The following is a 6,000-nucleotide window of genomic DNA, read 5'->3' on the forward strand; positions in this document are numbered from 1 at the left end:
TGGCTCTTGGATAGGTGTGACAGCAGAGCACCGGGTCAACACACACACACACACAAACAGCATGTCCCCCCCCTTTGCTGGACAGAGAGAAAGAAAGAAAGGAATGGGGTTGCATTTTTTTGGGTCAACACAAAAGCCATTTAACATTATCACACCTCATGGGAATGAGGCTTTATCAAGTTTGCAAACACATGCTCATTTTTCCCAGAGTAAGGCCGACATTACACAGCGCAATTTTCCATGTAATTAGCTGCATGTTGTAAATTAATTTTTAACTGATGCTATGTCACCAAACCCATATGGAATGTTCCAAATGATGATGCAAACCCAGAACATGATTTTGATTGGCTGGAACTCACAAAAAACAAAAAAACAAAACCCACAACAAACTGCATGAAGAATTTCCACATGTAATGTCAGTCTAAGTGTATCAGAATTTATTCTATTACTGGCTTTACACTATGCAACTTTCACATAAAGAGTTGAAATTTTTATTGTTGCTAGGTCACCAAATTAATATGGAACATTCCAAATGATGAAGTAAAACCTGCTCATAATATCCAATGGACAGTTCCCCTACGGAAATCCGGCACAACTCCTGCAGTCTGGAGGATATAACCTGTCAGAGGTGTTGGGTTGCTAGTCCGGCTTCATGCTGTGCACACTGCTGGATCTTCCTATGCACGAATGGTCCTCAGATCCAGTCTGCTGCTGTCTGCAGTCTCTTCTCCCCTGCAGCAAATCTGCTCCTCTGCTGCCTGAGGTGGCGAGTGCAGGAGGCAATCACAGAGACTGAATCTCTGACTGATGCTCCTTCCCCTGCTGTATCCCTCAGCCCTCACACCAGCTTACCACACTCACACACCTCTGGCCAGATAACCAAAGCCTCTCTTTAGGCATTTTATCCCACATTCTCTGTGACACTGTACCCTCGGAGCTAAACACTATCAGCGAAGCTTTGAGCCAGCTGAACGTCTCTCCTGTCTCCTGGGGTGGAAGCAGAGCTGGAGCGGCCTGAGGAAAAAGTTCATCTCTATGGAAGAGCTGATAGTCTCCATCCTCATACCTGACATCACCACACTCTTTGTGGGATCTGACATTTGTGAGTTGCAGAAGGGAAAAAAAGACTGGGTTGAGTTAGTAGAGTAAGACTTGATGTGCAAGACAATAGGAGCAGTGTTCATAATAAGATCTGTGATCACTGGCCGGTTCACATAATCATATGGGTTTCACCATGTGAAGCAAACTGGTCTGAAATCGCAGATCATCCAGTTTCTCCCAATAAATTTAGCTTTTTAGTGTGCTTCCCTACAATGATGTTCTCTACTGGGATCAATTAAGTGCCATGTTATCTTATTTTCTGTGTCCATTCCCATTTGATTTCTTGGTTTGTTTCTATGTTACTTCTCTATCAACTGTCCTCCATCCCCCATCCAAACTTGCCATTTGTCATCTCAGCAGAGTCTCAATCAAACTCCTGATAGCAGCCAGTGTGCTTACAAATGGCATATAATTTACACGGAAGAAGGTACAATCTGCTAACCTCCACTTAATGAAGCTCATACATAAATATAATAATCTCTTTGTAGTTTCATTCATGCTTTTTCATTATTGAGAGTCAAGACTTTGTCTCTGCAGAGAGCCGATCATAGATGCTTCTGAGTATACCAAATATCCTCTAAGGGAGATGTCCTAAATCCTAATCCAATGAATGTGATGTGTTTTTTTGTGGGATACACTAAATTGAGGTCAAACAGCTCAAGTTGAGATGCTGCCTTACAGTCATTACAAAGAAGTGAATAGTGAGGCCTGACGCTCACTCTGTTTTCTTTGTGGCATCTGAGGCACAATTCCTCTCATGCTTTGCTTGTTTTTTTTTTTTTTTTTTTTTACTTTATAAAGATTTCACTTGACCATGCAACTTATCCAGGTTGAACTGTCATCACCTGTTGACTACAAAAACTATGCAAACGTTACTTATCAGTGGCTTTTCACATCCTATGTGAGAATAATTCTCTTCTCATCAATGTGGAGTCGGTCCCCCCTTTGCCGCTATTACAGCTTCCACTCCTCTGGGAGGGCTTTCTACAAGATTTTGGAGTGTGTCTGTGGGAACTTTTGTCCATTCATCCAGAAGAGGTCAGGAGGTTGAGGTCAGGGCTCTGTGCCGGCCAGTCAAGCTCTTCCACACCAAACTCATCCAGCCATGCCTTTATGGAGCTTGCTTTGTGCTTTGTGCTGGGGCATAGTCATGCTGGAACAGAGAAGGGCCTTCCCCAAACTGTTCCCACAAAGCTGGAAGCAGAGAATTGTCCAAAATGTCTTTTTTTTTTTTTTTTTGGCATTTCTGTTTTATTTGACAGTCACAGCAGAGAGAGAGACAGGAAAGGCAGGGGGGAGAGAGGAGGGATGACATGCAGCAAAAGGCCTGAGATCGGATTCGAACCCAAGACGCTGCGATCAGGACTAAGCCTTGGTATATGGTATGCACTCTTATCCGATGAGCCACTGGGACGCCCTGTCCAAAATGTCTTGGTAAGCTGAAGCAATAAGATTTCCCTTCACTGGAACTAAGAGGCTGAGGCTGACCCCAGAAAAACAAGCCCATAGCATTATCCCTCTTCCACCAAACTTTACAGTTGGTACAATGCAGTCAGGCAGGGAACGTTCCCCTGGCATTCACCAAACCCAGACTCATCAATCAGACCGCCAGATAGAGAAGTGTGATTGGTCGTCCACAGAACACGTGTCCACCGCTCCAGAGTCCAGTGGCGGTGTTCTTTACATCGCTCCATCTGACACTTGGAATGGTACTTGATGATGGAAGGCTTTCATGTGGCTGCTCGGCCGTGGAAACCCATGCCATGAAGTTAGCACACAGTTTTTGTGCTGATGTTGATGCCAGAGGAGGTTTGGAGCTCTGCGGTTACTGAGTCAGCAGAGCGTTGGCCACTTTTACACACTATGTGCCTCAGCGCTCAGCGACCCCGCTCTGTAACTTTACATGGTGCTGCCACCTAGTGGCTGAGTTGCTGTGGTTCCTACACACTTCCACTTTGCAATAATATCCCTTACAGCTGATGGTGGAATATCTAGGAGGGAAGAAATTTCACAAACTGACTTGTTGCAGCGGTGGCATCTTATTACATTACTATTACAGTGCCATGCTGGAATTCAGTGAGCTCTTTAGAATGACCCATTCTTTCACAAATGTTTGGAAAGGCAGACTGCATAGTTTGGTGCTTTATTTTATACACCTGTGGCAATGGGACTGAATGAAACCTGAATTCAATGATTAAGACGTGTAGCTCAATACTTTTGTCCATGCAGTAGTCTCCAACCCAGTCCTCAAGGATCCCATGTCCTGCAGGTTTTTGTTTCAGCTCTACTCTTTCACACCTGATCCATTTAAGGGCTTCATGCTGAATATGAACAAGGCATGCATGAAGGTATGTCGACTTAACTGGTTCAGGTGTGCAGGAGTAGAGTTGAAACCAAGACCTGCAGGACAGTTAGTCCTTGAGGGTTAGGGTTGGGGAACACTGATGTTGTGTATCTTAATATCTTCATTATAGCTATTTGCCAAACTTGAGGATTTCCTGCTATAAATGGGTGCTTTTATGTATAAAAACATTATGGAAGCTATTTACTTCCAAATATCCATATCAATATTAGCCTCTAAAATCCAGTATTGGTCAAAGTCTAGCATCAACTTCTACACATTGTGAGGGTGTGTTTGGTTACCTAGCTGGCTGCCTGTGTGTCACTTAATGTTCTTTTACACTCCTCACTCGTGTTATTCTGCTCCATCTCTTTCTCATTATGTTCTGATGTCTCCCTCTCTTTCAGTTCTTGCCTCATCTCCCCCTGTGTCTAATGACATGGGAAAAGCAGAGTTTGACTCATTTATTTCAGAAACTGAGGCTCCCCATGTAGCTTTCACCGGAAACATTGTACCCTTGATGGTAAAGTTAATTTAGCAAGGAACTCATGAGGTCAAAATAAAGAAGTGTCAAATGCTGCACACTGATTTGCTATTTCAAATTTGAACCAGAGCCTTTGGACGTCTTATAATCCAAGCAAACAGAAAAGGGTCTACAAGAGAAACATTTTATCACTCATAAACAGGAACACATGTGAAACATTGATCGGTGACAGCTCCCGAGCAGCCTCAGATATGTTCTGGAATATGCCTTCCCATGACGTTGTTCACTTTTCTCTGTGTGGTTGATCTGCAACCAACCATATGACCAACCCACTAAGCTGCTGAAAAGAAAAATCATTGTAAGAGTTTGATTAATGTAAAAGCGAGTGAGTCAGTGATGAAATAAGCTCTCTGAATTTAATTTACTATACCTTTGTGATACTTCCTAATCTCTTAATTCTCCCTCACAAGCTAAAGTCAGTGATTTATGGGCACATCTTACAGGAGCTGAGTAACTCTAATAGCAAACTCGCTAATCCTCCAGCAATTTTGCACAGGACTGGCAATACATGTGCAGTATGGACATGCATGCACGCACACACAGACACACACAGACACACACACACACACACACACACAACATTCTCTCTCTGAATCCCTCTCTTTATGTATTTATGTCTACCTTTACACTGTAGGAATTTCAAAACTTGACTGATGATTATCTATAGCCAAGACTATGAGTAATGTGGCTGTGCCAGTAGATATTAATACCACGCAGCCTCTGGTACGTACCCACACATACATACAGACACACACACACACACACACACACACACAAACACACAGCTTTTGATTCCTTTGAAGCTACGCACAAAGCATGAAGCACAAAACTGTCTACGACTGCTACAGATGAGAGTAACTTCTACATTTTTCACAGCTCAAAATGTCACAAAAAATTTCTATGTACAAATTACAAAACTTGAAAGTGAGCTTTTATGTTGCTGACTCTGCTCTCGTCTCCCACATGCCTTTCTCAAACCAGCAACAAATGGCTACAGAGCCCCTCTGCAGAGCCCTCTGGTCCCTCACCCATCTCCATCTCTGACAAAGTCTCTGACCCTCCATGCATGCAGACCTCCATGAATGACGTCTTGCCAACATGTCATAAGCTGAGTTCTGCCCTGCTAAGCTCTACCAGATCAAGGTGATCACTGCTCCACGGTGTTGGAGTCGGTAACACACAGTCATCACACCAGATGCATTGTTCTCAAGCTCCACCAGAGGCCCCTCGACTCAACCGAGGACAAATTGCAGCTAAAACAACATCCATCAGCATCAACTCCTCGCCATAGCCTGGCAAGGTGTGGGAACAATCAATCGCCACCTCCCCTGTAATGAGATACAAGGCCACTCACAGATGTCTACACCACTCTTTTACTGCATAATGCAAGTGTTTGTGACCACTCCGACTCACACCTCCCCTCTATCCATCCTCTCCTGCTCTATACAGGTGGCTTCTTAATACTGGTCATTATGAGTCCAAATACTCCTTTGCTTGAATCAGCCGGTCTTCAGTCACATGAACCACTGTTTACTGAAATGTCAAGAGCACAACACCCCGCTGCTACCACAATAATCTCAGAGGCCTGCTACTTTCAAACAGCTTCAGGCTATTCTTGAAATAAGCCAATCTCCTTTAAATGCAGAGACTCTTCAATCATGGCACACAAATAATCTACAGTAAGTGCTCTTGGCCTGTATCTTCTTCACTGATGAGACACAGATGCAATCAGTGGCCACTCATGAGGAGCCTCTGTTCGCCTCTGCCCTATCCAGATCAGAGGGGTTCGAACAGGCTAGGTAAATACTGAATTATAGATAATTACAGTAGCCATTGACAAAAAGGTAGAGAAATATTTATAAAATGATTTGTATATTTCTATTGTATGTTCATTGTCAAAAATCTAGATATCACAGTACCATTCATGATTTTCACATCCTCAAAATCTCTTTCTTCCTCTTTCAGTGTAACCACTGGGGTGCCGCAGTGCTCTGTGGGGACAGTGGATGGTGTC

This window comes from Myripristis murdjan, chromosome 1, assembly GCF_902150065.1.
Source record: "Myripristis murdjan chromosome 1, fMyrMur1.1, whole genome shotgun sequence".
In the NCBI taxonomy this organism is placed as follows: Eukaryota; Metazoa; Chordata; class Actinopteri; order Holocentriformes; family Holocentridae; genus Myripristis; species Myripristis murdjan.